This window comes from Microcaecilia unicolor, chromosome 4 (genome assembly GCF_901765095.1).
Source record: "Microcaecilia unicolor chromosome 4, aMicUni1.1, whole genome shotgun sequence".
Classification (NCBI taxonomy): Eukaryota; Metazoa; Chordata; class Amphibia; order Gymnophiona; family Siphonopidae; genus Microcaecilia; species Microcaecilia unicolor.
In genome coordinates, this window is record NC_044034.1 from 321,537,624 (window position 1) to 321,556,805 (window position 19,182).

At 43.9% G+C, this 19,182-nt stretch overlaps 1 protein-coding gene across 8 annotated transcripts in view; it reads left to right on the forward strand.

The window, feature by feature from the left end:
• The first annotated feature begins 4,937 nt into the window (after window positions 1-4,937).
• FGFR1 (fibroblast growth factor receptor 1) overlaps window positions 4,938-19,182 on the forward strand; it is a 189,482-nt gene continuing 175,237 nt past the window's right edge. For 3 of the 8 annotated variants that reach the window (XM_030201914.1, XM_030201918.1, XM_030201916.1), the window contains exon 1: window positions 4,938-5,650. The gene's annotated coding sequence lies outside the window, so the exon portion shown is untranslated. The remainder of the gene's footprint in view (window positions 5,651-19,182) is intronic. The other 5 variants (XM_030201917.1, XM_030201920.1, XM_030201919.1 and 2 more) reach the window with 2 other exon arrangements.

A 19,182-nucleotide genomic window follows, 5' to 3' on the forward strand; every position in this document is an offset into this window, starting at 1 on the left:
AAGGGTACTGAAAGGAGGGATTTGTCTTGAGAGCGGAGGTTACGGGTAGGAACTCCTAGACTGCCTAGACCCAGACCATGGAGTATATCCAGCAGATAGGATCTGGACTGAATTTGAGGTAATATCGGAAGATCTCATTTCCCAAACGCTTAAAAGATTCGCCAAAGCTCATTGCAAACTAGATATATGCCCAAACAACCTTATGAAATCAGCCCCCCAACACTTTATAACAGATCTAACGAAACACGTGAATTTTATGCTACAAAATGGACTCTTCCCAAAGAAGAAAGGAAACATTCTACTCACCTCCATACCCAAAGATGCAAAGAAAAACGCGTGTGAATTAACCAACTATAGACCAGTAGCATCCATTCCCTTAATAACCAAAATAACAGAAGGGATGGTAACCAAACAACTCACAGACTATCTAAACAAGTTCTCAATACTACACAACTCCCAATCAGGATTTTGTTCTAATCACAGTACTGAAACAATACTAGTTACGCTTATGACTAAATTCAAACAAACGATTGCAACCGACAAGAATATATTACTACTATAATTCGACATGTCAAGCGCCTTCGACATGGTTGATCATGGAATTCTACTACACATCCTTGAATACTTCGGTATCGGAGGCAACGTTCTTAATTGGTTTAAAGGATTCCTAACCACACGCTCATATCAAGTGACATCAAATTCGATTACATCAGCCACATGGACACCTGAATGTGGAGTTCCACAGGGATCTCCCCTCTCACCGACTATATTCAACCTAATGATGACACCCTTGGCCAAATTACTATCAAACCAAAACCTCAACCCATACATCTATGCTGATGATGTAACGATCTACATCCCATTCAAACAAGACCTAAAAGAAATTTCCAATGATATCAACCAAAGTCTACATATCATGCACTCCTTGGCAGATGCCTTTCAATTAAAACTCATGGCAGAAAAAACCCAATGCCTAATACTCACCTCTCAACACAACACGAGCAAATTCACCACCATCAAAACACCAAAACTAAATCTACCAATCTCAGAAACCCTGAAAATTCTTGGAGTTACCATTGATCGGCACCTAACACTTGAGAATCATGCGAAAAACACAACCAAAAAGATGTTCCACTCAATGTGGAAATTAAAAAGAGTAAGAACAGTCTTCTGTAATCTGGTACAATCTGTAGTACTCAGTCATCTAGACTACTGCAACTCACTACGCTGGCTGCAAGGAGCAACTACTCAAAAAACTCCAAACAGCCCAGAACACGGCGGCCAGACTCATATTTGGAAAATCAAAATACGAAAGTGCAAAACCCCTAAGAGAGAAGCTACACTGGCTCCCACTCAAAGAACGTATTACATTCAAAATATGTATCCTAGTACATAAAATCATCCATGGCGATGCCCCAGCCTACATGTCAGACTTGATAGACCTACCACCCTGGAATGCTAAAAAATCATCTCGCACATTCCTTAATCTTCATTTCCTAACTGTAAAGGTCTAAAATACAAATTAATGCACGCATCAACCTTTTCCTATATGAGCACGCAATTCTGGAACGCATTGCCACGCAACCTAAAAGCGACCTATGAACTGACCAACTTCCGTAAACTACTAAAGACCCATCTCTTTGACAAGATATACCACAAAGATCAAATCATGGGAAACTCTTACATATTTCCAGAAACGTTAATAATGCCTTCTATTATATTACTATCATGTATTCCATTACCATGCAATCCAACATCCTTCTGTAACACCAAATGCCTATTCTCTTTTCATTTCTATTATCCATGATGTTTTGTAAGCCACATTGCGCCTGCAAAGAGGTGGGAAAATGTGGGATACAAGTACAATAAATAAAATAAAATAAAAAATGACCCAAACTAATCCTATAAACCATTCTACCCAACACATATCCAAGAGACAACGACCTTGACTACTTCTCCCACCATAACTCCCCCTCCTCCACCCCTTCCAATGTTCACCTACCCTTGCTCTCTCCTCTCCTACTCCCTTCACCCTGTCCCTCTCCCACCTATTCTCTTTTATTATTCTGCGATACTTAACTTTACTGTCTTTATCAATATTCTGTAATCCCTATTACTATGTAAGCTGCATTGAACCTGCTTTTAGTGGGAAAGCGCGGGGTACAAATGTAATAATAAATAAATAAATATATTCCTGGGCTAGCCAGTTAGAATGCGGTAATGTAGTTGCACTAACTTATTAGTGCAGGAACCACCACTCTCTGCCCCTGACACTGTTCTTCAAATAAAAAAGTTAAATATTTTGTAGCGTGTGCCAGGGGCGTAGCTAGGTGGGGCCTAGTCTTCTTCAGCGCCGGTCTCCGACGCCCTCGCTGATCTGTTTCTGTGAGTCCTGACTCCTGACTCCAGCAAAGGTACCAGGCAGCAGCAGCGGGCGGGGGGAATCGAAAGTGGCAGGAGTGGTGGCATGTGGGCATCCCCAGAGCTCCTATGGGCTATTTGAAAATTGCCCACCTTTTCTGCAGGTGGTTCTTTGAGTTTGTATGGCTATCAGTTTGCTTTGAATGCATCTGTTTTGGCTGCCCCGGGCAACTGCCTAGTCTTACACTAGTGGTTGGACCAGCCCTGCACACAAAGCAGCCACCCACAAGCTATTGCACACTTTGCCTATTGGTAAATCCAGCCCTGGTCGGTGGCGGGGTCAAACGTGGCGGGGGGGTCGGGAGGGTCAGCGGCGGCAGGAGAGGTCGAAAGTGGTGGTGGGGTTGGGTGGTCGGCAGTGGCAGCAGGGGAGGTTGAAAGTAGCGGGGGGGGGGGGGTGGCGGCTGGGGGAGGTGGGCTAAACCGTGCCCCCCCCACCTCGGGTTCTGGACCCCTCTCCCTGCAAGGTCTGGCTATGCCCCTGGCATGTGCTAATTTGGCAGTTTCCGCAGAATGCCTGATCACATCCTGCAGTATGCTGTTTTAAGCACCAAGTTCAGCCTAGTAAAAGGATCCCTTAGGGGCCCTTTTACTAAGCCACGGTAAAAAGTGGCCCTCACTAGTTGTGGCATGTGCTGGGCCACTTTTTTACCGCAGAATGAAAAGGCCATTTTTTAAAATGGGGCAGTAAATGGCCGTGCAATAATATTAAAATTAGTACATGGCTTTTTACTGCCTGAGCCCTTACTGCCACCTGTTTAGTAGACAGTAATGGCTCACGCACTAACCCCGTGGTAATAGGGCAGTATGCAGCAATGTGGCCATTCTGCTGATTACTACCGGGAATGCCCCCACGGTAGAAAACAGAAAACGATTTTCTACCATGGGGAACTGCGCACACCAAATTCAGAACTACCACTGGGCTCCAGCACTTACCCTGGTGGTAGGGCCGATTTGGAGCACCCCCCCCCCCCCCCACACACACACATCTTTGTAAAAGGGCCCCTTCGTGATCAAAGTTAACTCATTTGCAAAGGATTTGTGGGTTGTGGTTCCCTGCCAGACTGTTGCTGCCACAACTAGGCTGAGCTAGTTGTGGTGGTGGTGGGGGGGGGGGTATAAAATAGGGGGAAACTCCCAGAAGCGGAGCCAGGTTGACGGTGTGGGGGGAGCGAAAGCGGCGCAAGAGTGGACTTCTGCCGGTGCACATTTTCAATGCAACATGATGAGAAAAAAATAGGTGCCAGTGCCAGCAGAACTCCATTTGGGGGTGCGGCCGCTCCCCTGGCGCCCCCCACCTAGCTACGCCACTGGAAACTCCAACTAGTTATGAAAGAGGTGCCATAGTTCAACAGAGGCTGGTTCTGATTGAGCAAGGAGCCCAAAAGATCAGGATGAATGCAGGACCCCCCCCCCCCCTCCAGAAAAAAAGTTGCTTTCCCCTCTGAACGGTACACAGTATTACATTACAGTGAGTGTATTGTATGTTTTTACCTTTAAAACAATATGGGCTTCTTTTACGAAGCAGCGCTAGCGATTCTGGCACGGCAAATGCAATAAAGCCCATTCAATTCCTGTGGGATGTTTTGCATTTGCAGCACCAGAATCACTAGCATGGCTTTGTAAAAGGAGATCTATGTGACTCCCCCCAGGAAAATGCCTTTGTTGCAGGTAAGAGGTGGAAGGATTATCTTGGGGTCAGGATGATAATGGGGCCTGATAAATCTAGCCTGGTGGGTGGACATAGGGTGAGCCCAGCCTCTGGAGGTAGGGCAGAAGGAATGAAAGGGACTGTGAATGGGGGTCTTTGGTTGCCTTACCTCCGCCCAGACCCTGAGTACCGGGGGAGGGGGAGTCTTGAACTGAGTGGGTGGACTCTGATGTAGCTAGTTGATGAAACCTCAGAGGGGGTCTAAATTGGGTCCCTGTCAAGGGGAACCATGAGAAGAAAGGAGTGCCTGGTAGATAAAGACACCCCAGGCCTGAGGGAAATGGGTGTGGAGGAGCCCCATTCCTGGCAGAACTTTGCCCACCCACCAGCCAGAGGATGCCTAATCTGGGATGGGACAGGCATAAAATGAACATTGATCAGATGTATTGGCCTCTTATGCACTTGAACTGAAGAAATGATGGCTTTCAAACTGTTTGTTGGTTTGATGTTAATCCAGTAAAAGAGAGTTTGAAGTCCACCTACTGAGACTGCTGGTTGTTATTTGAAGGTGGACTTTTGCACCCCCCCCCCCCCCAGGGTAGGAATATACCTCAGCCTATCAGAGATTTTCTTCGGGCCCCCAACCTGCGCCCACCTCATCTGAAGTACAATCTGTTTTGTGAATCCTGGTTACAAATTCGTGGATAATGTTAAGGGCAGGAAAAGTTGTTATTGAGAACAGGAGAGTTAGCAGACTATCCTGAAAGGTACACAGACAGAAAGAAGGAAGGATTCTAAAAGATTTTACCCCCCCCCCCCCCAAAAAAAAAAAAAAAAAAAAAATTACAAAGAAAAAAGAAAAGAGTTTGTCCAGGATGAAGAAAAGAGAAGAAAGTTGGAGAATGCTAAGGAAACTATAGCCCCCAGAAGGCAGTGCTAGGAAGGCAGGGCTGTGAGCTGGCGCTGAGTGGCTGCAGGGCTCAGAGTCAGCTCCAGCAGGGAGAGGGAGGCGGGAGCAAGAGTGAGGAGTGGAGGACGTGTGTGTCTGTCCATGCCTGGGCGGCGAGGGAGCTGGAGCAGCTTAGCAGCAGAGGGTTGGAGAAAAGTTTCTGATCGTAGCGGTGTTGCTGCTTGCCCATCCATCCGTCTCCCGAACACGCAGTGACCAGAGGCTTCCCCCGTTTCTCCTTGAAAGAGTTGGAGGAGGGAGAGAGGCGCTGAAATTATCCGCGGGACCCTTTGGAGGGCACTGATGAACCCACCCTGCGAGCGGATACTGGGCTGGAGTAAAGCCCCTCTATATTTTATTCTCAAGATGCCTTTTATGGAGTAACTCCCCCACTTCCCACCCCAAGTAGCGAGAGGAGGGGGGAGACACCTGAACTCTTCCATTGTTCTTACCCCTAAAACTTGGACGCGGTGTTTTATTCTCCTGCAAGAAACTCGGTCTTTGGGTGGGGGGAGGAGGGATATTTTCTTACATTTTGAGGACTTGTATATATTTTAGAACCCTTTTATGGATTAAAAATCTGTTTTTCACCCGGATCAGGAAGAAGCAGTTTTTATTGGCAGACAAAGGTATGTATTTAAAAATCTTATATATGCAGAGTCCCAAGTATGTAGCGTTGGTGTTGATTCCTGGTCCTTATCCTTAAAAAAAAAAGGGAATTGTTTCGCAGCGTGTGGGGAGACGAGTGAGCCCCCTCCGTGTCTGCAATGTGGCCGACCCCCCCCCCTCCTTTTTTTTTTTTGTTAGAAATAAAGTGCAATCGGCTGTAGTTTAGTACCTCGTGTTTCCGATTCTTTTTCTGTGGATAGCCTTTTGGGAGGGAGTTCAGGTCGTAGAAGTTTTTTTTTTGGGGTGGGGGGAGCGGATCGCGACTCTCTAGAAGGGATGCGATTTTTCAGTTAACACCCCTCCAGAGTTCATTAGATCGTGCATGGTACAAAAATATGAATTTTTTTTGTGGGTAAATTTCACCAAATTAGGAAAGCCAAGGGATCTGTCTTGTTTGCTTTTGCTCTCAAAAGAAAAAAAGGGAGGAGGGACCCCTGTTAACATTTAGCACGTTACGAAAGGTTTCTGGGGTGCTTTTGTTCGCTTCTGCTACTAAAATCGAGCCACTTTTTGTTGGGTTTACTTTATTCATTTGTTCCCGATTCTTCACGTTTTGTAGCAGGCCAACGCCACTTTGAGAGGCCAGGAAAGGTTCTAGCTTTGGAAGTGATGCTTGATTTAGGATGAGCTCAACCCCATACCAGCCGAGCCACCTGGGGGCTCTTTAGTGCGGAACGTGTTTATCTCCTGAACATTAGAGGCACTTTCTAAGGAGTAAAGAGGAGCTTTTCCCGACCTGCGATTTAGTCTCGTTTTCTTGCAATTTGTGTGTTGAAAATAGGTAACAGATGTGGGGTTTTTTACGTTATTTAATTTGATTTTACTGCATTGTGTGTGTGATTCTTGAATTAAGTTTTATTTATTTATTTATTGCATTTGTATCCCACATTTTCCCACCTATTTGCAGACTCAATGTGGCTTAAGTTTTTAAGAAGACCCTCAGAAAGCCAATGTGGTTTGCAAAAGTGCAGCTTTAAGATTGAATCTAATTGTTCAGTTTGGGGAGGAGGGGGCGAGCAATTAAAAAAACAAAACAAAAACACTCCTATTGTGAAGTAGTTGAAGCAACTTTGTAGTTTTTCTGTGAGATTAAATGTATCTATTTCCGAGTTTCGGATTCCTGAAAAGAATATTGCGAACCGATCTGTTTGAGGTTGGAACTTGGGAAGAAGTGGGGGTGAAGATGGAATTAAACGGTTATTACACAGCCTCCGTGATTTCGGGAGGTGGGTCAGATATTTGCCTTTTAAAGTTGCAAGGTCACTCACTAGCTTTGCACTAGATGCCCCTTTGGTATTTAGACACTACCGGGGGTGGAAGAGGCAGGGCTGGGCCGCCCTATCCGTCCGGACTAGGCAGCTGCTTTATTGGGGGGGGGGGGGGCACAAAAGAGCACCCAAAAGTCACTTTTGGCAGCAGAGAAATTGGCGTGTAATATTTTTATTTATTTATTTATTGCATTTGTATCCCACATTTTCCCACCTATTTGCGGGTTCAATGTGGCTTACAATACATTGTGAATGGTGGAAATACAGTTTGTTGATGATTTGTTGAAGAGGGCAAGTGGGATTAAAGTTATGGGGGGGGGGGGGCGTGCAAGATTGAAGGTTTCCCTAGGGTGCCTAATACTTCTGCACCGGCGTGGGGGAGGGGCACTGAATGCAGTGAGGTTCACATTTTATGGAAGAGGAGGATGCTGTTGCATTGCAAGCTTCTATTCCAAAAATGCATTTCTTGCATCGGTTTGCGCCAGGAGCTGCCCCTTGCATTGACTTAGAGGCTCAGCTACCTTCTTAAGCGATGTTCTTCAACATGGCCTCTCGATCTTTAAACACAAAAAAGGCAGGACGGTGGGAAACTCCATCAGGGTACTTGACCGGTTATTGTGACACGTTTAAATAATTATCATTTGTGCAGTAGGGTGGGTTGCCTCAATCACTTTCTCTAATTTTTTTCTTTTTTTAAAGGGACACATATAGTTGTGCAAATTATCCAGCACCAGTTCATATACAGGTTATATCTGTGGCTAAATTGGGGTTTTACAGACTTATTTTTTTTAATTTTTTAATTTTGTTACATTTGTACCCTGCGCTTTCCCACTCATGGCAGGCTCAATGCGGCTTACATGGGGCAAGGGAGGGTTAAGTGACTTGCCCAGAGTAGGGATTTTAATAAGAGCTGCATTTAGATTACAATTTTTATTATCTAGATTGTATGCTCTTTGAGCAGGGACTGTCATTTTTGTGTATGGTGTACAGCGCTGCGTATGCCTTGTAGCACTATAGAAATGTTAAATAGTAATAGTATTGTGACTAATCGCATGTTCATTTCTTCTCCCACTGCAGCTTCTTGTGATTCAGGAAAGGTCACTTAACCCTCCATTGCTCAGAGTCACAAGGAGCTGCAGTATGTGTGTGGGGGGGGGGGGGGGGAATACCATTAATCATGATTACAAATTTTAATCGAAATGCAGCTCTAAGAAAATTGTATTTTGTGACCTCATTTTCAGTCCCAGCCTATAATTTGGGAAGCTCTGCTCTAATAGTACTACATATGGGGCTTGAAAAGTATACTGGAGACTTATCAGTTGAGGATAAATATCATTATGTGGTGACTTTGTTTTTCCTCCTTTGAGTGCTGCTTCTTCCCCTTTCTCACTTCAGGCTCTCCATTTCATGCATGTAGCTACCCTGAGCTGCCATGGTTTTGCAGGAGGAGAGTGAGTGTTTATGCTCCTTCTCCCTTAGAACTTCCTCTCTAGACATGAAGTAAGTGTAGGTAAGGCATGATATATCCCAAATCTGTCTTGGATGTGACCACTTGCATGTTCATGTTATCCCCAATAAGTATACAAGAGAGAAATTAGCAAACATTGGAAACACTTTTCTTTACTATTGAATTTGTGTATACCACTTGTGGCAGTGCCCTTAAGTAGTTTTATAATATTAAAAAAGATGCATCTTACTATCCTACATAGTTCTGCTGATTTTTGAGTTTCTATCCCCCCACCCCCCCCCCCAAAAAAAAAACCTCCCTAAACAGTTTAGCTTCAACAATTTTCAAAATTTTCAAATATTCTGGTTCTAACCTAAGAGACATAAGCAAAGCATTCTGGAGGGTTGGAACAAAACATTGAAATATGTTTTCACCATTTAACTTCTAATTTAACTAAAGGGTATTGTTGATTTGTTAGTAGCACTTGTTGCTATCAGTGTAATTGCGACCAGGGGCGTAGAAATGCAAAACATCCTCTAAATATTCTAGGTCCCACTCATGCAGACATTTATAGGTAAAAGAACAAATTTGAAAGAAAATAACATCTTTACTGGTGGCCTCCTGTATATTCATTGCAGATATCCTGGAAACCCAACTGGTTGTGGGATCTCCAGGAAAGGTTTAAGAAGTCCTGGGGTAGGGGCTTTGACCCCAAGCTGCTGCTTTAGTTCTGTGGGAGGAGGAGGGGAGTGCATATTCTGTGTGCCCCCTACTGCCATGTGAACAGGGAATGGATTGGTCACTTAAAAAAAATGGACTAATAAACCAGCAAGTTTATTTTCAAGTCAGGGTGGTGTAAACAACATATTTCCATTCCTGTAAACTGCTTTGTTCCACAGAAAGGCAGTGTGTCAAGAATCTAATAAACATAAAACATAAGTCTTTAAAATAAAATCAGTTTTGGTTCTATAACATAAGTGAAAGGGTGAATGAGATGACTGTAAAAGGCCTGGCCCAAAGAAAATCAAGGTGTCAAATTAGCCAATTTAATAGTGGAGAGCATGATAGAGGGCAAGGGAGGAAAACTGAGGGGGTCTTTTACTAAAGCTTAGCTTCAGTTATCTGCAGCAGGGCCCATGACCTAAGCTTTAGTAAAAGACTGCCAGAGTGCAGCTGGGGAGGGGAGGTGTTGAAACATTAAAACAAACAACAAAAAAAAAAAGTTCAAAATCTGTAAACATGGATGAAGGAGGAAAGAGTAACCAAGAAAACTGATGTATCAGAGCTGTCACATTTTCTATCGACTTTGAATATAAAACTGATCTAACAAGGTTTTCAAACCTTTCCTCCTTGTAGATTTAGGACACTCACTGGTTTTTCATACCACTATTCCAGGGATTCCCAAACTGTGGGTCACAACCCCAAACACAGGTTTGGGGGTCACAACCTGAGCAGGCCCTCCCTAAGACATCCTTGACCCATGCAAGAAGGTTAGATTGAGACAGGAGATGAGGTGACATCAAAAAGCTGAAGCCAAGGAGGTTAAGTTTCCTTTCCCTCTCCCCTGCGTAGCCATCATCCTCCTACACTAAAACAAAGCAAACAAACCTATGAGCTACTCTACTGCATCCACCTTGTCCTTTATTTTTTGCTAGCGTTTTTATTTGATCTTGCTTAAATTTTCAAACATGCCTGTTTGTGCAGCATACAGATGTACACAGAGGAAGTATTGGTTTCATCTGTTAGATCAGTAATTAGTTCTAATCATTGTGTCATTTGGAGGGGCTGGTTATAGGGACTCCCTGTATTCCTGCAGAGATGTTTTCATCTAGTAAAGGGCCACCAAAGCAGATATGTTGGGTGAATCAGGTGCTCAACAATCAGAGTTACTGTTTATAAGTACAAAGTTTATTTTTTTCTTTTTGACATTAATTAGGTTGAAACCTGAGAGCATTTAACATCTTTTTTTTTCCCCTGTGCATACATCAAAAGAAAAAGATGGTATATGGGAACTTGCTCCTTTTGTTTTGTGGAATGCAGTGGTATATTATAAAAATGCACTTGCTTCTTTTATTACTACTATTTCACAGAGAGATATTGAAAAATGAGAGAAGAGCTTCTTTTATGCAGAAGGTCTGTCCAGAGTCAGTCTAAATATCCCAACATTGTTCAGTTCACACTATTAGCCGCCAAGTTCATGCAAAGTTAATTATGTTTGGTGGGAAATTAAATCTGTTGCCTGCCTGCTATGTGGATATTCCATCACTGTTTCATTATTGCTACCAAGTATTACATTTTATGGGTATTTGCTTTAAACTTTGTTTTAATTCATTTATCTATACCTTACATGCACATGGTATCACTTTGTAAACCCAAAAGTGAATCCTAAGGGTGGTTGAACAATTAGGTATAAACTGTGTTGTTTCTAACTTTGTTTTGGACTGCTTTGGATCCTGCTGATCTGTGCATCTGCTGTCTAGAATTTTGGAAGATGGAAATGAGGAAGTAAAAATTAAGTTTTGGATGTACTCTGTAGAAGTTGTTGTTTACTTTTGCAATGTGTGTATGGATGTATGTGATAATGTTTGAATAACTGTTTATAATTATGGCTATGATTTCTGAACATGTGGCATCATTACAGGACAGACTTTTAAATGCCCAGTTGGGTATATATGCTAATCTTAATTTTGTTAAGGGACCCTTTTACTAAGCTGCCTAAGCATCTACGTGCGGCCAATGTGTGCCAAAATGGAGTTACCGCCCGGCTACTGTGTGGCTCTTGCGGTAATTTCATTTCTGGTGCACGGCCGAAAAATAATTTTTATTTTTGGACACTCGTATCGGACGCACACGAAGTGGCATTTGACACGCATAGGTCATTACCACCCAGTTACCACGTGAGACTTTACCGCTAAGTCAATGACTGGCTGTCTGTTTCAGCTCTGCCTCTGGTCCCGCCCTTCCGCAAACAGGAAATGAGGGCGGACCAATGGAAAATGTGTTACAAACCCAGGCATCCAGATGGAGGTGCAAATTATTATATAGGATGGGAAGCTTTAAAATAAATACAAAAAATAAGTAAAAATATCTTTTATCCTCCTTCTTTTAAGGCACTGCCTATCTAACTGGAACAGCTTGACCTTTTACAGATGGACCACACATAGGCAGTCCGTTATTTCTAATAATCCTTTGTTATTGTCCTATATAATAATTCTCACCTCCAACGTTCTGAGGCTGCCTGGAACCGTGGTTTCCAGCCAGAGCTGCTCAGGAAAGTGGAGTAGATAAAAGTGACGTCATTCCTGAAGTGCCACTGATTGACTGCGCCTCCAGCCCGATGCCCAGCAATAAAACGCGACCCAACCAGCACGAAACAGAGATCCAAGCAAACGGCGACCCAGCCAGCAGCAAACAGCGACCCAGGCAGGGGGAGGAGTAGGGAAACACGCTCCGCATGTTTCCCTACTCCTCCCCCTGCCTAGGAATCGCTGCAGACTGCCTGCCAACCTATAGAACTAACCGCCCTCAATCGGAGAGCACAAAGAGGGAGGGCGGCGACACGGCGAACGAGTGTCGGAGAGGACGAAGAGGGAGGACAGGGAGTGGAGGAGGCGGGTGAGGGCTCAGGTCGGAGTCCAGTAGTGGCAAGTCAGAGGAGGGGGGAGGGAAAGTGCAGCGGGTCCGATTCCAGCGCGGCTGTCATCCCCATTCACTCAAAAGAAAGCAAGCAAACCTATGACATGCTGTAGGATGTTCAATAGACAGGAGTGGAAGTGAACAAAGCAAGTCTATGGTAAGCAAGGAAGCCCATTGGTTAATCTCTGATTCCACTCCCCAAAGCAGCCGTCATTCCTATACACTCAAAAAAAAAAAAAAAAAAAAGGAAACCTAGGAGCTGCTTCTCATTGTCGTTTTTACAGCTGTTTCCACTGGACAAAAGGAGGGGGGAGACACACAGACCCTGCAACTGGGAAAAAGGGAGGGGGGGACCCTGCAACTGGGAAAAAAGGAGGAAGGGATGGAGGGGGGGGGGGACCCTGCAACTGGGAAAAAGGGAGGATGTGAGGAGGGGGGACCCTGCAACTGGGAAGGAGGGGGGGACACCCCTGCAAATGGGAGACATACCGGGGGGACGACGACCCTGGAACTGGGAGAGAGGGGGGACCCTGGCACATACTCTCATTCTCACACACACACTCGCACCCAGTTTCACTCTCTCTCTGTCACACACACTCGCACATTCACACTCTCTCAAACATACACACTCCGAGGAAAACCTTGCTAGCGCCCGTTTCCTTTAAAACAGAAACGGGCCTTTTTTTTTTTACTAGTTTTCAATAACATTTGCTATTGTGTTGGGTGAACTAAAATGCCAGCAAGCTCAGCCTACTGGATTCAGCCCACATAATGGATTAGGTGAGCTAATGCCATCTCCTGTCTCAATCTAACCTCCTTGGCCCTGCATCTCCAGGAAGCCACATGCTTTCTGTGGCTGAGCAAATGGAGTCAGAGCCACAGAACATTTGATAACTGCTGCTCTGTACTGTCATAGAAATTGTGACTGAGATCTTTGTCTTTCCTACTGGATGAGCCCTTCATGGGTACTACCCTTGCTGTGTTTTGTTGTTTTTTTCACTGGCTGGTCTCCCAGGGTTCACTTTTAGTTGGTATACACATCTCATTAAAAGTTCTCACTTGGCTTCTTCAGTGTTGTGTTGGATGGGTAGACTGAAAACTTTGCTTGGGTGATTTCTAGCCTTTGTGAGCTGATCTGTTCCTACAACATATGGCTTGAAAAAACTTGGGACTAGATTTAATGTGCATTATTTTAGGTCCATCTGGCAATAAGGAGGCCTTCATTAATGCATTGACATGTTAGTAAATCTATCCCTTGGTTTGCTTGTTTTATGATGATTTTTACTCATTTTAGAGGCGAGGGAGTCCAGGATGAAGAATTCAGAAGTGTAATATTGACTCCAGGGTGTCACTCCACAATTTATGCTATTGTGAGGCATGAGTGCGAAGCTAGCCTTTATTAAACTTTAATTAGGACTTCCAGCCTAGCCCTTTCATCACATAGGAGCATTCTCTGTCCTTAATCTCTAGAGGTAGTTGCCAAGTTTTCTTTTTCTTTCTATTGTTTTTTTTTTAAGAAGTTTTTCCTAAAAGGATTAAAAGTGACCAAGATAAAAATGAGCTTTGCAAGAATGTCAAATCTAGATGCCTAAACCTGCTCTAACTGTAGGCAATCTGCTGGGCCTCCCTAGCCACCCCCCCCCCCCCCCCCCCCCCCCCCCCTCTGATTGATATCCAGGCTGGAGCTGAAGTAGCTTCAGTAGAACAACAAAATCTTTGGGCTAGCAGGGTTCATACCTTCTCCTCACACCAAAGCCTTTTGAAGAGGTGACTATTTTTGTTGTGTTGTTTTTTTTTATATGTTTACACTTTAACTGCTGCCTTTGAGGTGTTAAACCCTTGCCTTTGAGGTGTTAACTCCTATGTTGTAGCATTACATTCCCTTGAAAGATAGCAAACAATTTTAATAGATGAATTTAGCTGTATATATCAATGAGTATGTAGCACAACAAAGAATTTCTACTGTTTGTGTGCCTAATCTCCTTGCAGTGTATACTCCTTTGGAAGAGTGCTTTTAGCTCTGCCAACTGGCTAGGATGAAACCTTACTTTAATGACTGGGGCCTCCTCTTGAAAATGGGCCTCTCACTGCAAACTGAGCACGTCTGATCTTTTGGGAGCTGGTTTATTACTTTGGTTGCTACAGATCTGGCTACATCTGGCATGACTGTGCACAGACAAAGCCTCTTGCTGTTCTTTGAAGGCAGCCAGAGTGAAAATTGGGAGCTTCAGAGGCAGCCACCATTATGTTATTGTACCCTTGAGGTCTCCGTCCGTCCCTCTTTCTTGTCTCACTGTTTTACAAAACTAATCTTTTCCTCAAAGGTAACATCTTTTCATTTCTCTTTACCTCGCTTGTGGGCTGATGCTCAAAACCTAACGCCGGCGCTAGAGGTGTTGGCTCTGGACTGGCACCAGCGTTAATGTCCACAGTAGACTCTAGCGCAGGAAACAACATGGTGCCAAAGATTAGCGCAGATTGCATTTAAATGTAGGCCAAAGGATGTAAATGAGGTCATTACTGCATTTGTACCCCACATTATCCCACCTATTTGCAGGCTCAATTCTCACCCAATGCTCAGTGAAACATAATTCAAAAAAACCCTGCCCTTACACTGGAAACTTACCACAAGTGCTGAGGATGTGTTGAGGGGTTAGAGAAGACTTCTCATGATTTTCCTTTAAAAAATCTGCTAGTTCTATTTTATTTGAAAGAGAAAAGAAGCCCGTGCAAGCCTCTGAGCGCCGGTGGTGAGGAACAAATCTGTGGGAGTCTGAGTAAAACTGAAAGTGGAAGTACACATTGGCACCTGTTTTCTGAACTTAAATATAAGTTTTTCAAGTGAAAAACAACATTTGAAAAGCTTACATTTAAGAAGCAGAACAGCGCTGATGTGTGTCTGAATGGGCATGCGCACAAGAGCTTTGCTTACTGCAAAACTCTTGTGCGCATATACCAGGCACATACCTCTCCCTTGCACAACACGCATATAATTTGCATGCTGTTAACATTGAGCATTAAGTTATTTTTGTGCGCTGGTTGGCAGTATTTTCTGGCGCTGTTTCCTTTTGCACCTGTGTTCTAAGCATTGGCCCATTGGTCTTATTTACTGTTTTTGCCTTTTTTTTGTATAAATATTTTCTTTTTTGTTTCAATCATTTTAAAGAACTTTATTCATGCAATACATGAAAGGAATACATTAAGAAATTATAGTTTTATGCATTATACAGGTCCAGTATTCCTCATTTTCATGGCCTTCAAGTCTATGCACCCACCCCCAAACCTCCAATCCACATATAAGAACATAAGAAAAGCATTGCTAAGATCTTGAAGTTACTGGGGGGGGGGGGGGGGGGTTCGCCAAATTGGCCTAGTTTTGTACCTTGACAATAATAAAATCTCACTCCTAAACCAGGGTTTATAGAATATTTATTTTATTTCAGCATTTCCACCCCACATTTTCCAATTGGTATTGTTTCAATGTGTCTTACATTGAATGAGGGAGTTACAATAAAACAGGGATACCCAAATAGAGGCAGGGTAAGGGTTCGGGGTGGAGGAGGGATATCTATTCGTAGAAGCTAGTGCGAGGTTGGGTCTAGGCTAGAGGTTGAGGGGACGTTACTGAGCTAAAGAGATGTCAGTTTCTAGCTGGTTCATAATGGGGCTTTGTGGAAGGAGTTTTTGAAGAAGTGGGTCTCCAGTTGCTTACGGAAGATCAGATAGTTGCTCTTAGTACATAGGTGAATCCTGATGAGTAGACTGTCTTGTATCATAGACCCTGACAGTTGGGGAAGTGGAGTGTGAGGTAGCTCCATGCTTCAGTGTGTATGTTGCATAGTGGTAGGGTTTATTAGGTTTGACTTTATTTATTTATAGCATTTGTATCCCACAATTTCCCACCCAGGGGTAGGCCCAATGTGGCTTACAACAATCTACATAAACACACAACAAGGCAGAGTTCAAACATTCTGGCGTAAGGCCAAAAATGATGCTGTATGCCAGCATGCAGAGCTTGAGGGTAATTCTTGCCTGGACAGGAAGTCAGTACAAAGCTTGCAGCAGGGAGCTGGCTCTTTCAAAGCACAACTTTCCATAAATCAGGTGTGTGGTGGTGGTTTGTGCCATTTGAAGTTTTCTTAGAATAACATCCTTGCAGCCGGCATAAATGCTATTACAGTAGTCAGTATGCTAGGGTTAGGGTTTGTACAAGCATCCAGAAGACCTCTCTTGGAAAGTAGCTTCTGATGTGCCTCAATTTCCACAGTGTGTGGAACATTTTTGTTATGATATTGTTCATTGAAGGACATGCTGCAGTCCAGTGTGATTCCTAGGATTTTCAGGTTGTCTTCTATTGGGTAAGTGATCTTATCGAGGTTATGCTGGAGAAGTCCTCTGTACAGTAGATGGATGTGAGTAGTAAGAATTGAGTCTTATCCCTGTTGAGATTGAGTTTGCATGACATGGCCCAGGATTCCAAAATATTCAGTCCTCGGGTTACCAAGATGTTAATTTCTGAGTGTCTTGATTGAACGGAATGTATATGGACACATCACCTGTGTAAATGAACAGGTTGAAGCCCACTAGTGTATTTGCTAGTGGAATCATCATTATGTTAAACACTGTAGGTGAGATCAGTGAACCAATGGGGGGGGTATATTCATTTTGACCTGGTAGGAGCTAGATGTGAGGAAGCCTCTGAACCATTGCATCACCTCATTTCCTATGCCGAATTTATCCAGCAGTCTGAGCAGGATTTGATGATGAACCATGTCAACAGCACTTGTCATGTCGAATTGTAGAAGTAGGATTTTCTTGCCTTTGCTGATTTCTCTCTTGAAATTAGCCAGTAAGGTCCTGAGTACCATTTCCAGGCTGAACTGTGGTTTGAATCCTGATTGGGAGGTGTGGAGAATGGAGAAGTTGTTGAGGTAGTCCATTAGTTGTCTGGTGACCAGACCTTGCATTACCTTGGTCATTAGGGGGATGGAGGTCACAGATCTGTAGTTTGAGACTTCGTTTCTGCTTCTTTGCATGGTCTTCAGGATTGGGATCAATACTATTCTGTCTTTCTCTGTTAGGAATAGGCCGTTGGTTAGCATGATATGTGGGAATGAATTTGGGCTATGAAGTATGTCGGGGTATCCATCATTAGTTACTTAGGGCATATGTCTAACATGCAATAGGCTTTTGAGAACTTCTTCACAGAGTGGGCGATTGCTTCAAGTGTGTGTGTGCGGGGGGGGGGGGGGGGGGGTGAACGAAGTCCAGACTTTGTCTGCTATGACTCCTGTGTGCTGTTCTTCCAATGCTTTGATGTACAGTTCCAAGTTTCTGTTGTCTTGTACTAGTCCCTGTCTTGGGTCAGTGATCTTCTTTTTGAAGTGTTCTGCTAAGTTGAATGCAGATAAGGGGGTCTCATCCATTGATGTCACAGGCTTTGTGTCTATTAGGCTGTTAATTAGCCCTTAAAAATTCTTTACGTTTCTATAGTCAGTTCCCACTGCATGTCTTATACTCACCTTGTAGGGTTTGATAGCTTTTTTCCATGCAAGTTTGTACTGTTCATCTCTACGCTTTCGCCATCTGCTTTCCAATTTTCTGCACTGCACCCACTGAAAGGTCTTGGTTGGTGGTGAATCTGTAGGTAAGAAGATCCAGTGTGTGTCCTTTAATGTGGGTGTGCTGGGGGTGTGTGTGTGGAAGTCCCACATTGTTAAGAATTCTTTGCACTCCCTGGTGTTCTTGTCAATCGTGTTGTCTGGATGAAGATTAATGTCACCTATGAGCAAGATATTTGAAATAAAATTCATGAAGTCTGATTAGGCCTCTTTCCAGCTTCCCGATGGCCTACAGATTAAGATGACGTGTAAGTGGCCCATGAGTGAATCATCTTTTATTTTTGATAGTGGTTATTTCTAGTTGGGAGGTTATGAGTTCATCAATGGGTTCGGTCTTGAAGAAGGATCTGTATATGACTGCTGTTCCTCCTTGTTTTTTCTGTGTCCTGGTCTGATGGGATATTTTGTATCCCGGAGGGCATACTTCATTAAAGATTGGGTCATCCTTGGAACGCAGCCATATTTCAGCGATGAAGTCTAGGCCCAGTTTTTCCTCTTCGATCCAGTCTCTGATTATCTCTGCTTTCTTTGGCACTGATCGTGCATTGATATATCTGATGGGAATAGGTAACCAATTGTCCTGTTAGTGGGTTCTGCTGAAATCTTGGACAGTTGTATTTGGTTGCGCTTCCTGGATTTGTTTTGGCTTCTTCCTTTGATCTGGTTCACTGATGGGTTGAGTTCACATGTAGTGCCCATTAGACTTCTTTTGGAGTGTGTTAGTCCAAGCCCTGTGAGGGTGTTCAAGTGCCAACTGTGGTGTGTGAGGATCAGTATCATCTGTTTGTCCCCACATAGGATATGAGTGTGGAGGTGCTGATTGTAAGGATGAGCAGTGACAGTATTAGCAGCATCTGGTATAATATTTTGTGAGTTGTCATGATTCCGTGGTGATTCTTACTTACTTTCATCATGGTCATCTGTACTTCGTGTCGGTTGTTCCTGTGTGTTTAGGTCTCTTTCTAAGTTGGCTTGGAGCTGCATACAAAGGGGAGAGTCATGCTTCTTTGGCACACCTCTTTGTCACCACGCCTCAGAAGTGTTTTCTCTTAAATGTCTCCCAAAGAGGTCATCTGTGCGTGTCCAGAGTTTTGAGGGTGCTCTCCTGCTCACGTAGTCATGATGTACCCTGAGTAGGGCTGCGGTAGCTGAGGGCAGGATCGGAGCCTCAGAAGTAGCTTCTCTTAAATGTCTCCAGATGAGGTCATCCGTGCACGTCCAGAGTCGCAGCGGTGCTCCCATTCTCATGTGGTCGCGATGTGTGCTGAGCAGGGCTAGAGAAGGTTGCCTCTGCGGTACATAAGGGCTCTCAAATTTACTGCTAACGATTGCCATAGTACTTGCATCATGCCAAAGAAAGCTTCCTTTTGGAGTTCATAAGATGTAATATGCATATTCAGGTTTGCTCTTTGAGGGGACCCAGTGGTGGCTGCATGATGGAAGTGGTGATCTAACCTCATTCCTTTCCTGATTCTAGATAATGAAATTTTATATTGTGCTGGAAACAGTGATGGATTGTA